This window comes from Cryptomeria japonica, chromosome 5 (assembly GCF_030272615.1).
Source record: "Cryptomeria japonica chromosome 5, Sugi_1.0, whole genome shotgun sequence".
Lineage (NCBI taxonomy): Eukaryota > Viridiplantae > Streptophyta > Pinopsida > Cupressales > Cupressaceae > Cryptomeria > Cryptomeria japonica.
The window spans coordinates 266,271,073-266,288,785 of NC_081409.1; positions in this window are offsets into that span (position 1 = coordinate 266,271,073).

Genomic DNA, 17,713 nt, shown 5'->3' on the forward strand with positions numbered 1-17,713 from the left:
AAATTTTAAATTGGCTGCTTAAAAATAAGCAGAAAAACTAATATTTCATGGGGCCACCAACTCTACAAAATGCTCCTTAAAATGTTAAGTAGTGAGTGCTAGCCAAAATAAGCTAAGCAGTCGCATGGGGACCTACCCTTATTAATCCCCTTTACAACTTAGGGTTGTTTTGATTAAGTAAAAGCAGGTATTTGAAAGGTACCCGAACCTTGTACAACTTAGGGTTGTTAGTGTTCTAAACTCTTACCAATACGTAGTGTGTGCTAATTTTTTCTTACCACTACGTGGTACTTACCACGCACCACTCCTTACTCCCTACAAATATGGGTGTTAGCACATTACTCACCACTACGTGGTGGTTTAAATCTTCATTCAAAGCTTCCCACCACTATGTGGTGATCAAAGGACCCCTCCCACGACATGCTATGGAGACTCATAATCATGCCCCCCCATAAAACCAATTATTACTAATTGATTTTCATTTATTAATTTGTATGTATGTATGTATGTATGTATGTATGCACATAAAAAAATTAATAAGTAAAACAATAGTTTATTTTATCAAATATTTACTCATAAATACATTAAAAAAATATAAACATACATGCATACATTTATATATGTATTCTTTTTCATAAGAATATATATGCTTAAATATATTTCTCTTTATTATAGAAACATCCAAATGACAAAATAATCGAACTTACAATGATGATCTCAAGCCCCACGAACTTTGACTTGACACAAGACTGACATTAGGGTTTATGACAACTTTAACCAAGACAGGGATACACACCTAAAACTAAAGACCAACGTACTTACTTGAACTCACTAACAATTCAATGCACAAAGGACTTGAAATGGCATTGACACAATTCCCTCTTGTTTATATTCCTCTCCTGGATGATAATCTCCCTATTCTTTCGATGAAGTTGGCTTACATTAGAAAAGTATAATTCATCTTGCATAATCAAATGTACATCCAAGTAAGCCTTTATAAACTATGACATTGAAACTTCAAGAACATATTAGAATTAAATCAACATCTCATCTTTTCATTGACAAATATACATTCATAATCATAACAGTTACTAACCATTTACCAGGATAGCTAAAAGTAAAAAAATTCACAATTGGAATAAAATACTATTTAAAATTTGGTGATGTGACACTCTTTCCCACCCAAGTGTAACATCAATTACTTATGCTTTAGTTTCTTCTTGTTATCACACACGTGTTTATGAGACCTAATCAAAATTTAGAGACCTCTCTATGATTATTTATGACTTTTCTATTTCTTGTGTTCAACACATAATTGTGCCACATTATACTCCCACTCCTTGGATTGTTGTATATTCCATTTCTACTCTAAAAGTAGTAGTAGAGGGTTTTCTTTAATCCCCCCTCCTTTAAATAAATATTATTCCCCCTTAAAAATGATTGTCATGGATGCAATCATATGGATGGTACTCAATGCATTGGAAAAACCATATCAATCCCAACATTTCTTCCCTCTACTATTATAATAAATATCCCCTTTGTACCCCATCTTTTTGCTAAGAATTCTAAAGAATATGATTTCATGGAGCAAGTTCTACAATCCACCCAAGCTAAGCTATCTCTTTAGGATCTCCTTTATACCTCTTCTTCTCTTAGAGGGATCATTCAACCAACTCTCTCACCCACTAAATTACCCTCTATAATAGAATACATATTATTTATTTTGTTCATCTAAACTCTCTTCCCTTTATTTCTTCAAGAAATCCTACCATTAATTATTGTCACAAGGCATAAAAGCAAAGAAATCAATATGGTGCTTTTTGATAATGGCTCTAGCTTGAATACTTTTTGTACTCACTTTCTTGACCATACTGTTATTCATTCAAGATGAAGTAGTTCAAATATTTATTATCTAAAGAGTATGCAAAGTTTATGTTTAACTATTTAAAATTAAAATACCCATTAATATATAATATGAAAGCTTAAATTAACATATATAAATTAGAAAATCATGAAAAGCAAGCACAAGACACTAGATGTACATAGAGAAACCCTTTTTTTAAAAAATCAACCATGGAAGAGAGACATGATTATGTATTAATCTCCAACACAAGAGTACATATGCACCACACTTTTTCTTTTCAATCTGACATAATTTCAATAACACCTAGATTTACCTACGTAATAATATATAAAACTACTATGCCAAGGCTCCAATTTATAGAACATATGGCAATAAGAAAACATAAAAGTTTCACAAAATGAGAGATAGATTCCATGGGCCCAAACTAGGAATCCAAATCCACCTCACAAAAAAATACTACACCTATGCACATAGGCAACATCCTAGAATAGTAAATGTAACTCCCATGAAGTCAACAATAGCAAAAGTAACTCCCAGACCATAAATTGAATCTTTATGAACATGTATGAATTGTAACTCCACATAAGGGTACACATTCCAAGAATGGAATCTGAATCCAACAACCAAATCATATGAGTCCCACCAATAATGAAGAGATGCTCCATAACTCTCCTTCAATGTATAGGATTGAGAAAATTCCATAAATGACCTTTAATTGATGTGTAACTACCATTTTAATGATCAACCTCTTGCTTACAACTAATAATCCAACTCAATAAGAAAACAATAATAAAATAATATATCTCATCCATGTAATGTGCATCTAAGTATCCTCTCCAAGATCTTGGGAAGCATTAGACAAAACATACATTATAATTACTACTAAATATCACACCATCTTAACATTAATCCACTTGATGTTATACATCGAAATGACACCCATAGGATACAATATAAATCAAGTACAATATGCAAGGTCCGTGACCTTTCTACATTAAGAGAATCTCTTCATTCTCATTAGCTTCATCGGGGAATTTACAACATTATCTAGAGTGTAAAATTTCTGCAACTTACTTTACCATCTAACACAAAAATGATACTAAAAATTAACATTCTTAGTACTGTCATGATGCCTATGGGTCACGACCAAATAAATAGCACTCTACTATCACAATCGATTTTAACCACCTTGCAATCAAAACCAATACCTAAACATAGTCTCTATAACCATACTACCTCTTGAAAGACACATGTAATAAATTTATACTATACTTAGATGGTGAATAAAGAAATCATGAGCTAATTGATATTGATTCAACTCACTACACCACCAAATAAAGACAACACGGGCACTAGTGGACCTTAGGTTGTCCAAGTCACCCTCCTAGTATGCATCTATAAAGCCATGTATACCCACTACCTTATCCATATCATTTGTACCATTATAACGTAAATAATAATGAAAGGCCCCTAAAACATATCTCACACCTTTTTAACATAAATTCAATGCCCCTTACTAGGATTAGACATATAACTACTAAAAAATTTCACTACTTCGGCAACATATGATCAATTAGAAACCATTGCATACATCAAGATATCAATAGCACTACAATAAAGAACATTAGGAACAGTATTAAAAAAATTCATCTAATTTAGGACACATATAAAGAAATATTAGTGTCCTTTTAAGAAAAGGTAAACTTGAGTGTTTGTAATTAAGCATATTAAACTACTGCAAAACGGTATCAACATATACATTTAGACTTAACTAAAAATTTTATGTACTTGATCCCAACTAATTACTATACCAAGAATGTATTTAGTAACCCCAAAATCCTTCATATCAAATATATTATAGAAATCTATGTTGTTGCCAGTAAACATGTCATCTACATACAAAATGAATAGAATTTGACCATCAATTATTTCAACACACACATAGTGATTTTCCTCACTACTAACAAAATCCATTTTTTGAGTAAACACATAAAAAATTTGGTACCACACATTGTTGGACAATGCCAGGATCTGAGAGCACAAAATAACCTTGCACACACAATAATGCACAATAGGATGTCTATATGTCATATCATATTTTTAATTAATTAATTTTGTGGGAAAAATGTTCATTACAATATTTTCCCTGGGATAAGGAAGGAGTTTGGAAAATAATTTATTTAATATTTAGTATTTGGACCCATGTTTATTTTATATATTTCAAGCTATTTAAATGGGGTTGATCAAATATTAAATAAATTTAATTATTTATTAGTGTTGGTAACAAAAAATGGAGTGTGGGATTTCATTAAGCACGTAATTATATTGAGAGTGGGGGTGAATCAATATAATAAAATCATTTACATATTTCAAAACCAAGCAACCATGAGATCAACAATAAGAACAACAACAACATTAAAGGCACAACATCCACACAAGAGAAAGAAGACTAGATTTACATGGAAACCCTTTCGAGAGAAAACCACAGTCAAATGACTGCTTGGATCTACTATCCAAAATCTAGTCTCACAAAATAATAATGAACAACTCTTATGATGTTTGCAAGCACCAACCCATAGGAGACACCAATCCCCTTATTATAATTTTGCAAGCACCAACCTACTAGAGACACCAATCCCCACAATTGAGCATCACCTCTATAAGAGACACCAATCTCTTAGATTAGGAGGCACCAACCTCTTCTATGTATAAATAATTGATATTCAATATCTTGTTGTTATCAACTGATACTAATCATAGCTCTAAGCCAATTAGATCTAAACTACACAACTTTTTTTTTTTATCTTCTCTAATCCAATTCTAATATATTAGGTGATACTTCAGCTCTATTCTTCTCTTCTACAAATGATGGAACGTGTTTTATTACTACAAAGACAAACACTCAATTGTTAATTGGCTTCTTGAAACAAATTTCTTTTATATATCAGTCCACACAATTAATTCCATGAAGAAGTCAACCTTAGAGTGTTTAAATTTATTATCAAAACATGTATCATGTCAAACCTGCTTAATTTAAAAGATCATCCATTAAAACTCTAAGTTGAGCTAGACTATTTTTACAAAAAAAAAAAAAAAAAAAAACCCTTATCAAGTCGTTACCAAGTTTAAATATTGATCATAGATTAAATATTTCACGAATAAAATGCACAACAATCAAGGCATTGACCATATTTGAGTCATTCACCCTAGAAGATATGCTTTGTTTAAAAATTATCATTTAGTTAGAGCAAAGTTAATTATGCATGTCATCCATCGTGGCCCATAAAGAAATCCAAATCCAAATCCAAATCCGAGTGGGGATAAGATGCAAGTAATGGAACTGACATGTCCACTTGTTAAACAATTGTTCAAGTGGAACTGTCGTGCACCTTCATGACTTGATAGAGCACTAGCAACTATAGAGTGTCCTAATGCAATAACATGACACTTGTCACATTGGCACAACAACACAACTAGAAGGTGGGTCAAGAAAATGGATCCTATGAATGCACGATCTAATGAGAATGTACCAACTAGACTTGACTTAGACAATTTGTTGGGAACCACTCCACATCAGCCAAATTTTATGATAGGCATATATCAAAATATTTTGAATGATTGAGAAAAGTGATAAGGCTAACAATGCAGGGCCAATACATGCATGATCAAGGAACCCCTTAGTCAAAACTTAACCAATCGAGAATGTACCAAAGTTGTCAAACAAAATATTAGAGAAAAAAAATAAACTAAGGCCCAGATAGGTTAGGATTTAGGGTTATGGGGAAATGTAAAACCTTGATTAGGCAAGCTCAATCCTAAACATTGCAATTAAGCAATAGAGAAGTTGATCCAAAAGAGTTAATTCAATTTTTCCATACATTTTGATCAATAACATCAATGAAAACAACTCTTATAAACATAGACCACATTTCCAATAGTCCACATCCTCTCTTCACAACAATTACAATACTGACAACATTTACAACAATCTCCTTGACATCAATGACAATATTGTTAAACACTACCAAATGCTAAGAGGGGGGGTGAATCAGCATCCACTAAAAACCTAATCAGACTTAACTTCTCACTTTATCATTCATTTCATCAAATATATGCATGAAACTAAATATTGAAACCACTAAACCAAACAAACATGAGCACCAATGTTTTTACGTTGAAAATCCAAATCGGGAAAAACCACGGTGAGAATCAAACTCACAATATATATAAAACTAATTACAGAGTTTAGGTCAAAGGTCAAGGAGCTCAATGCTTTGGAAGATGACTTGCAAGCTAAGGCGCACAACCTAATGGAAAGATAAAGTAATTACTTGCATACACTAAAGATCACTTCTTCAAGGAAAGATACAATTCTTCTAATACAATGAAATTAGCAACATTGAACTATAGAATAGGATCTACTTAGATTTTGATAACAGTACACAATCAATACACATCAAAAGTTTTTTTCATCATTGCTTTGTAGTACATCCAAACCTTTTCACTACTTCATAATGACATCACACAATGCACTCTACTTGTTCATCAATCAACACAATGAATTTGACCTTTATGTACTATCTGCAACCTCAATAACATCCATTAGGTCATCTTAATAAGATGTAGCATGTTCATAAATAACCATCAACCCCAAAACACTCTCTAACACAAATGTGAAAGGAAAATGAAATATGTGAAGGGGCACACCATGTTGGAAAACCTTCCAGATACTACCAATATAGCTCTCATGCACCTGCATGCTATTGCATTGACCAAAAGCACATAAGTCAGCCTCAAAAAATGAAATAGTTAACTTGTGCCCATACAAAAAACTCAAACTTCAATCCGGACCACAAAAAAAACTTGTGAACGATCAAAGAAGCAACATAAAGTATCAGGAAACCTAAATCAACTATCTGCAACATTTCACCAATTGTAAACCAAGGAACACAATGCGTTCCTCTATACCACTACACTACAACTATATCAACCAAAACTCAAACTTAATTGACTCCATCTATAGATCATCTATCCTTTTTAAAATTAAGATAAAATGAGAATGTACATCCACAAACACTAATCTAAATTCACATAACTATCTGATGTTGTAGTGTCGTAAATTGCACACCTTTATTAGTTTGTCCAATTTCACACTCTCCTAACACCTATTGTAGTATTTCCCTTTCCTCTATGCATTACAGGACCTTTATTGATTTAAATTAATATTATGGGTCTTGTTCCTCTTTATTACATCATCACACTCTTATTTGGGCTTTTAATTCTAGGTGTGCCCTTTATTATGTTATCCTGATTTATTCTTAATCTTACCCTAATTTCAACTCTCAAAGCATTTTTTGTATACCTTTTCATTATGGTTTGAGCCACCGAGTTGGAATTGGCATTAAAATCCTGTTATCTTGCATCCCTAGAAATTTGGAAATAAGTTGATACTACCTGATCTCAAACTTTTTTCCTCAAATTTTGGGAGGATAATTTGGAGGTCTTATTGTAGTGTCCCTCCTAGACTCGCATTTTGATTTGCATTTTGATAGGCTTGTATAGACATATGGTGGATATGTAGATGATTGTTTATGACTCTATTGATATCTTAAATGGTTTTGATGATGCTAGATACTCTATGTGGTTTTATGTTGATTGGTTTGACTCATCATGTTTAGAGATACATGTGATTGATGATGCTAGACATACTATATGATATACAACATGTGATGGTTCTCATGGATGTTAGTTCGTAGAATCACCTGGATAGGTGGATTTATATGATTCATGGATTTATATGTGATCATTGTTCATGTGGATTATATGATTTATGATGATATGATGGTACTAACCCTATTTCATGATTATGACTCTATTTGATGTTCCAACATCATATTGTGTGACTGTTTTCGTGAGTAGAGACGATGTCATATCACTCATTGCGAGCATGGTATGCCATTGCGATTCCCTATCACTTGTCTGTTTATTATGATGTATATATATCGTATATGTTAAGTTTAGTGTTAATACAGGTTTGCAGGTACTAGACATCGACTCCACCTGGCTTCACAGGTTTGAGCGTGTCTTTATCTCAATGGCAAGTTGTCGGAGATGACATAGTTTCCCTCACACACTCTAGGTCTAAGTTGTGTACCTTGTTGATTGTGCCATGATGCAAGTTGAGGTTAGAGTTTTGAGTTGTGTTTGTCCTATTTGGCGTAAGATGTTATGAGTCTATGTTTATTTATTTGGAGATGTGTGATTATTTAATTATTTAATTATTTAATATTTATTTTCATTTTCATTTTGATTAATGTTTAATTGATTGTCTAATTTATTTAAAATTGGATTTATTGTTTAATTGAAGTTTAATTATTATTTATCTTTTATAATAAACATTATTATTATTTATTGTTTAATTACTTCTATTATTGAGTTTTATTGAATATTGATTATTGTATTTTATATTTATTTTAATAATGTCTTTTGATTTTCTATTGTTATAATTTATTTATGATTGATTTTCTATTGTTTAAAACTCTTAAGAAGAGGGGTCGGAAACCAAAACTGGCCAAAATCAAGGAGGAGATTGCGACTGGTATTCAATCCACTGTTGTAGATAAATTTTCTTCCCAAGTCAAAACAAGGAGGGCATGTTGCTCTCCTTGTGATAAATGAGGATTTTATCTTGGAATGTCAAGGGCTTAAATGCCCATAACAAAAGGGGAAGGATCAAGAAATTTCTTGATTCTTCAAAAGTGGATTTCATCTTATTGCTTGAGTCTAAACTTTCTCAGGATTCTTTAGATAACATAATTTCCAAATGGTCCCTTTGGAAAGTTGTTCATGTTCCTTCTTTGGGTGCTTCTGGTAGTCTTATAACTTTATGGAATCTTAAATCAGTCAAAGTTGAGATGTTATCTTTTGCTTCTCATTGGCAGTTGTTAAAGGTTGACTGGTTTAAAGTCTCTTTTGTTCTATTTAATATTTATGGCCCGACTTCTCCTTCAGATAAAACTGACTTATGGGATTCCTTATTTAAATTGTTTTTATGATATGATGATTTTTTTATTGTGTTTGGGGGTGATTTTAATGCTCTCCTCTCCCCGGATGAAAAAAGAGGGGGTAATCCTATAGCTCAAAAGGTTATTGATGACTTTTCTTTCTTTGTACAAGACAGTGCCTTATTCGATATTTTCCCTTCTAATGGTTATTTCACTTGGACTAATAGGAGATCTAAATGCTAGATTGCCTCTCGCCTTGACAGATTTCTTATTTCCCTAAACCTATGTTTGAGCAACTTTTCCTTTTCTTCTGAGATTCTTACCTCCTCAGATTCTGACCATTTCCCAATTTTGCTCAATTTTGATAAATTGGATCGTGTTTCTTTTGTTAGACCTTCTTTTAAGTTTGAGAAAATGTGGTTCACTCATCCTCATTTTCTTTCTTTATTAAAGCAATGGTAGATAAGTGCTCCGTTTTGCAAAGGTACTAAGATGTTTCAATTTTATTCCAAACTGAAATTTGTGAAATCTCAAATTATGGCTTGAAATAAATTGGTCTTTAGGAATATTTTTCATGAAAAAGAGGCAGTTGCCAATTATTTGAAGGTTTTTAATGAGGAGATTATTAGACATGGAACTAATTCCTCCACTAATGATGCTCAAAATAAATTGCAAGCTTACTGGGAGATCCTTTGCTCCCGGATTGAAATCTATTGGCAGCAAAAGTCTCGTGAGGTTTGGCTTAAAGAAAGTGACATGAATACTGCCTTCTTTCAATCTATAGCCGAGCTTAAACAAGCGGCTTCTACAATTTTTAGTATTAAGGATTCTAAGTCTGGTTATGTCCTTAATTTAGATCAGCAGATTAGAGAGGAGGGGGTGTCTTTTTTTAAGGAATTGTTATCTCCTTTTTCTTGTTCCTCTATGGATCGTCATGTGGATTTGCTTTTAGATTCTATCCCCTCCCTTGTTTCTCATGAGGATAATGACTTTCTTATGGGGCCTTTTCCTCTAGATGAGCTTCATTCTGTTGTTTTTTCCATGGCCCCTGACAAAGCTCCAGGTTCTGATGGGTTTATTATCTTGTTCTTTTAGAAATGTTGGGATTTTATTGGTTTTGACTTATTAATAGATTTGGAAGAGTCTAGGAGGGGTGGGTATATCCTTAAAAAATTTAACATCACTTATATTGCCCTTATCCCGAAATCTAAGAATCCCCAAACTTTTGTTGAATTTAGACCCATTTCTTTGTGCAACTCTATTTACAAAATCTTCACCAAGGCTATTTATTTAAGACTTAAAATTCTCCTTCCTCATATCATCTCTCCTCAACAAGGAGGTTTTGTTCCAGGTTGGGAAACTCATGAGGGAGCAATTGTTGCTCATGAAACTTTACATTCCATAAATTCATCCAATATCCCAGCTTTTGTGGTCAAACTTGATATGATGAAGGCTTATGATAAATTTTACTAGGGTTTTTTGCTCAAAGTTTTGAGAAAATTTGGTTTCTCTGAAAGTTGGTGTAAATGGATCAAGAGTTGTATTTCTACTACTTCATTTTTTGTCATCATTAATGGAGCTCCCTCTGGATACTTTTCTTCAACCCAGGGTGTTAGACAAGGAGATCCTTTTATCTCCTTTCTTATTTATCATTATGGCAGAAGCTTTTAGTCGATTGGTTGTTAAGAAAAGGGATCTGGGCTTTTGGCAAGGGGTGTTAATTCCTAATTTTGATATTTCAGTCACTCATAACCTTTTTGTGGATGATACACTTTTATTTGGGTGTTCTTCTATTCAAGAGGCTACTCATATTAAATTTATTATGGATACTTATACTGTTGGATCTGGCCAACAGATTAGCCCCCATAAATCCAAGATCTTCATTTTTAATAGTCCTCAGTTGGTGGCTGATAGACTTGTGAATATCTTAGGTTTCCCAGTAGACTCTCTTCCTTCTACCTATTTGGGGATTCCTTTCTTTATGGGATCTGCTAAGTCTTTTTTTTGGAATTCGGTTATTGAGAGACTTAAATCTCATATTTCTGCTTGGAAGGATAGGTGGTTGTCTCTTTCAGGTAGGATACTTCTCATTAAAATGGTCCTATCTACCATTCCTAATTACTATATCTCAGTTCTTCAAGCTCTCAGATCAGTCATCTCCCAAATTGAAAAGATTATTCGATCTTTTCTTTGGAAAAATAACATGATGGAAGATAAAAAGATTCCACTGATTTCTTTGACCAAGATATCTCTTTCCAAGCAGATGGTGCTGGGATTCAAGACTTATCTAAAAGAAATAGAGCTTTTGGGGGAAAACTAGTTTGGTCTATGTATACTAAGCCCCAATATTTGTGGTGCCAAATTATGCAGGCTAAGTATTTGGATTCCCAGAATCCTGCGGATCTTCACAATTTCTAATCCTCCAGAGGGGTTTGCTATTTGGAACTTTATGATCTCATGTAGGGAAGTGGTCTCTAATTTTCTCTCCCAGCAGGTCCATTCGAGGGAGGATATTCTTTTTTGGAAAGACTCCTGGAATGGCTTTCCCCCTCTTTCGTAGCATGATTCTCTTTCTTCTATTTCAGTTGTTCTTTCTCAATCATGGGGAGTTAGATTGGTTGATTATGTAGATAGTGTTGATATGTTTTCTCACAAGGTCTCATGGAAGGATCCCTCTACTCTTCCATTGTCCTTGCAAGAAATTCAAAATTTTAAATCTATTCTGCAAGACCAAGTGGCTTTCCTCTCTAACATCAAAGATCAACTTATTTGGTGCCCTTCTAAATCGGGAAACTACTCTATTAAAGAAGGATATTTTGTTGTTCAACAAATGGCCAATCAAAATGCTCCTCATCGTGCCTTTTTTTTTTGTTGGAATAATTCGGTATTACCTAAAGCTGGTATTTTTTCCTGGCTCGCGCTGCAAAATAGAATTTTGACTAGTGATCGTTTAGTCAAATTTAATATTGTAGCCTCCTTTTCTTGTGTCTTATGTGGTAAAGCTCTTGAAGATGTCAATTGTCTTTTTCTTCATTGTGAGTTTGCGAGTAGTTGTTGGCATTTTGTTCTCCAAAAGTTATCTCTTTCATTCCCTTTACCTTTATCTTTATGGGACATGTTTTAGTCTTGGCCAGTTTTGTATTCATCTTCTCTATTTTTAGATGTGACTCATCGGATTTATCAATTATTCTTGGGATTTTGGAAAGAAGTATTATTGAGCAAGTTAATGCTCATGTTCAAAAATATTTTAATATGAATTCAGAGTTCTCTTCCTGGGATAATTTTATGATTTCTTCTTGGAAAAGTATCATTATTCCTGTATCACCCACCTTTCCAAGGATTCGGAAAACACCTGTACACAGAAATTCCATAAAATGGCATCCTCCTAGTGCACCTTTTTGTAAATTGAATTTTGATGGATCGTCTCATGGAAATCCTGGTGATTCGGGAATAGGGATAGTTTTTCATGATCATTTGGGTTCTCTATTAGCATTAAAAGCTATGCCAATTTCTTCTGGCACAAATAATATGGCCGAGGCTTGTTCTCTTTTAGAAGGTCTTGTTATGGCTAAGGATTTGAATTTCAAATACCTTCATATTGAAGGTGATTCAACTATTGTGATTAATGCTTGCAAGGCAAGAAAAGCTGATAGTTGGCATTTCTGGTATATTCTTGAAATATGGACTCTTCTTGATACGTTTGAGCACCTCATCATCTCACATGTTTATCGTGAAGGTAATGCATTGGCTGATTGCCTCACTAATATGGGTTGTGACAAAACTGTTATTGATTCCTCTCGATTGGGGTGTGATTTGATGAGCTTGTTCGATTTTGCCAAGATCAAGAGCTCAATGAAATGTACAAAATAGAGACACAATATGGGACAAGAATAAACTGTATTCTCATCAATAGAAATGATCAATAACATAGCTGTTCAATGTAGATGAGCCTGCTTATATAGGCAAGGCTAGGGATATGTGAGCACACAAACATGACATGTGGCTCAATAAGAAACAAGGGTAGGTAGGAAATAGGTGAGGGTAGGTAGGAGAAATAATATAATATTCCACATGAGGTGGATCACCCACCGAAGGTGGAATTATCACTCCACTATAAGTGGATATGATAGTGTAATAACAAGATCAACACCATAAAAGGTGGAATTTCTCCTACACACACTATCCCAATGTGGCACAAACACCCAAGTGTCTCATATCCAAACTACTATGAAATGCATTATCCTAAGTAAACTTAAGTAAGTGTAATAATATCCATGATGAATAATTATTTACACCAACACCCCCCCTTAAGTGCAACTTAGGGGAATGCACTTAAGTCTACAATGCAACTAAGCAATGCAAGATGGGTCCCGGCAACTAGGCCATGTTAGGTACCCATGTACAAATGCAAATGCATGCAAACCAATGCAATGAAATATCTCACAAAGTGGGGAAAGAGAGAAAAACCCAATGGGAAAAAACCCTCCCCCAAAAGAGAGATGAAAAACATACTAGAGAACTCTCATAGAAGAATGTGAGGAACAAAACCCCATGTGAGGAAAAAGTCCCCCCCATATGAGAGAAGAAGAGAAGTCAAACTGTGACCCCCCCTCAATGTAGAATCTGCACCAATGATAGAAGCTCGATGTATGAAGAAACTGCTCCACAAACGTCAAACAACATTCCTCCCCTTAGGAAGAAACAAAACCAAAGGTGTATCCATGAAATCTCCCCAATCATGAAGGGAAGATGTATGAAGAAAACTCATGATGAAAGGAATCTCTGAAAACTGCTCAAGTGTCCCCATGTCGATGCTGAAAGATACCCCCTCCAAAGGTGGTAAACTGTGCCACACTGCTGAAAAAGGCACTCCAAGATCTAGTGGAGATGGATGTAGAACATGTCCCAAAGATTCACATGTCTCCTCAAAACATAAAGAGACCTCCTCCAACTGCTGTACAAAAGTATCCACAATCATATCAACCTCGAAAGAATGATCATGTAGAGAATGAACAAGAGGGTCAGAGTGTGCCCTCGCAACAATCGAAGAAGGATCATCTTCATCAAAGAGAAGATGTATGTCATCAATGATGTCTCCCAAATCTGCAATGTAGGATTCCACAAACAAACCTGTAATATCTGTCAAGTAATCATCCCATGAATCTGAAGCTGGAAGACAATGAATATCCTGTTGCACTGAATCACATGAAGGCAAAACTGTCGCACTATTTGCATCATCAGGTGCAATAGGTGATGTGATATCAATATGAGGAGATGAAATACAAGACTCAAGAATGGGGTCACATGTGAGAATCCCCATGTTCAAGTGTCCAAAGTTCTCCTCAAAATCTGAACCATCACAAGAAATGTGATCATCATGTGTAGAATCATCAAATGTGAAATCATCATCATCAACAAAATTTGAAAAGGAGTATAACCGAGATGCATGATCAACCACCCCAGTTGCAATGATAGCTCTAGTCTCCAAGTCTCTAATAAAAACTGAGTCAGGTGTGAACTCCACAACCCTCTTAGTTGCGCCATGTGTGATTTGATAGATAGAAAGGAGATTGTTTGTCAAGTGGGGTACACACAACACATCATTGAAGGAGTTATCCCCAATGTCAATAGATCCTTTCCCAATCACATCCATGTATGTATGATTGCCCATCAAAATCTGTGGCATGGTGCAAGGCTCAAATGTAGAGAACATAGACTGTGAAGATGCCATATGATGAGAAGCCCCTGAATCTAGAAGCCATCTCTCTGAATCATGACTGATAGTAGCACATAGAGCTTTTCCTTTTCTTGTTCCAAAAGAGTGAGTTTTTCCACTTGTAGAAGCCATGAATGCTTGCCCTTTTCCTTTTGAATGTGAGGAAGTTGAAGTTGATGAATCATCCTTCTTGTAGACTTTAGGCAAATCAATGTTATGCTTTTTGATGATATGTGTAAGCTCATCAATCTTCTTAGAATGGCAACGATGCTCCTCATGACCAATCTTTTTACAATAAGCACAAGTAGGTCTCTCTCTCTTTGGTGAATTATCTCTCTTGGAAGAGGATGAATCTCCTTGTTGTGGAGAAGATGGTGCTTTTTCCTTAGGCTTTGATTGCCATTTCTTCTTGTTTGAGTTGTCCTTTCCTTGATTTCCTTTGTTTCCTTGATTTGCCACTAATGCTTGAGACTTAGAAGCCTTAAGAATGCCCATGCTTATCAACTTAGTTTGTTCCATCATCAACATTTCATTGAAAGCATCAAATGTAGGCATTGTGTAGCTTGAACCCATTGTCATCCTATGGGTTTGGAAACTAGAAACAAATGCTACATATTCTTGTGGAAGCTTGCCTATCAAGTTGAATATCAATTGAGTATCCTTCTTATCAATGCCACAATCTTTGAGTTGTGCCCTCAACTCATTTGCCTTAGTGACATAATCTTGTATAGTATCAAAGTTCTTGGGATCTAACATGGTGAGATCACTATCAATTTGATATCCCCTAATCTCATCAACTTGACCATACAAGTCTTGAAACTTTTGCCAAGCATCCTTGATTAGAGTACATTTCTCAATATGAAAAATGAGATCCTTTGATACATACTTTCTTAAGGTACCAATTGCCATGATATTTTTAGTGAGACAATCTAAGTGACCAATTGGATCAGCCTTAGGATCAGCTGGAGCAACAATAGTTCCATCAATGTAATGAGTGAGTCCTTTTTCCATAAGTTTACTCCTTGCATCAATTGTCCAAGTAGCATAGTTATGTGGAGTTAAGAGAGGAAACTTAGAAGAACCCATAGCAATGAAAAGGAAGGAACACAAGAGCACAAAAGCACAAGAGACACCCCCCCAAATTCACTCAATCAAAGTACCCCCCCCCAAAGTGATGATTTTGGCACTTTATACTTAGTGCGATTACAATGAGCCACTTGCAAAACAAGGCAAAGTGGACTTATGATGCAAATTTTACAACTTATCAAATGAGATACAAGAGACTTCAATCAATAGTGCAATGAATCTAACTGATATTCAAGCAAATATACAAGTACCAAGAGAGCCAAAAATGGCCAAAATCTGAAAGTACAATTTCTACTTACAATGGCATCAATTTGATAGCATCATGTGAAATTAGACAAAAAAATACGCACTTTCAAAAAAAACGACACCTGAAAAGGAGGTCGTATGACCTCAAACGAAGCCTCTAAAGTTGCACAAACTGGGATTACTCAGGTACAGTCACCAAAAACTGAATTTTCTGAAAAATCCATGCATCAAAATGAAAAAATTTCTTCACCAATGCGGAGAGCATGAAATTCTAGCCCATTTCAAAAAAAATTGCTTGAAAAAAGGAGCAAAAATGAGCAAGTTATGGCCATTTGAAGTGGAACTGCAAAATCAAAAATGCAAATGAGAGGGGGTCCAAAATTTTCAAACCCTGCTGATGTGGCGCTGACGTCAGGAAGTCAGATGATTAAATTTGACAGCCGTATGACTGTCGCAAAAACTTCACCCTACTGACTGGGCGTCCGTACTGTACGGAAGGATGGCGTGGACAGCTGACTGTGTATTCCGTACTGTACGGATTTGCTGACCGGGCAGACTGAGTGGCAGGTTGTGTGGCGTCCGTACGGATGATGTGGCGTACGAAAAACCTAACTGTGCATACGGAAGGTACCCGCGGGCCAGTGGCGGACGCGGGTTCGCCGGTTCAGTTGACCTGTGTCCGCGTGGCGGAGGAGCTGGCGCTGCCAGAGAGGAAGGACTCGGCCGGCGGCAGTCGGCGTCGCCGGAGGCGAGAGCGGCGTGGAGGCGGGCGCGTGGTGCCAGCGGAAGCTGCGACCGAGCGGAGGTGCACGCGGCGGCGGCAGAGTGGATACAGGGGGCGCCGGAGCTCGGCGTCGGACGGCACTCGGGAGGAGTGTTCCCTGCGGGTAGCAGAGGCGCTCGGGCGCGGACTTGGTGGCGCTGCAGGCCGAGGGCGCCGGGAGTTGTCAGCGGGAGATACGGAGCACCTGCAGCGAGAGCGTTGACGGCGGGTACCGGCAGGTACGACTGACAGACCTGCAACCTGCAGATCACGGGAGCACGGGGGGGGGGGGTCTGCGGACCCCCCAACAAACAAATTGATTTTTTTTTAATTTTATTTTGCTTTTTCAATTTTTTTTTGATTTCGGCTTTTCAATTTTTTATTTTTTTTCAATTTTTTGAAAAATATTTTTTTCCGAAAATAATTTTTTTTTTTTCGAAAATAAAAATTTTTTTTTCGAAAAAAATAATAAAAAATTTGTAAATCCGTACGATACAAGCAAAATCGGAGAAAAAAAATTTTCTCACCAAAATAGGCCGAATTTATAACCAAAATTTATGGAAACGGCCTTCTAGACGCAATGGCGGGGTCGGATCTGGTCTAGGACGCCTCCAAAAGATGCTGCTCCTCAGATCTACCTCTTGACGTCACAATAATGCCTCTTCAAGACGAATCAATGAAGCCCCAATGGCTCTGATACCATGTTGGATTTTGCCAAGATCAAGAGCTCAATGAAATGTACAAAATAGAGACACAATATGGGACAAGAATAAACTGTATTCTCATCAATAGAAATGATCAATAACATAGCTGTTCAATGTAGATGAGTCTGCTTATATAGGCAAGGCTAGGGATATGTGAGCACACAAACATGACATGTGGCTCAATAAGAAACAAGGGTAGGTAGGAAATAGGTGAGGGTAGGTAGGAGAAATAATATAATATTCCACATGAGGTGGATCACCCACCGAAGGTGGAATTATCACTCCACTATAAGTGGATATGATAGTGTAATAACAAGATCAACACCATAA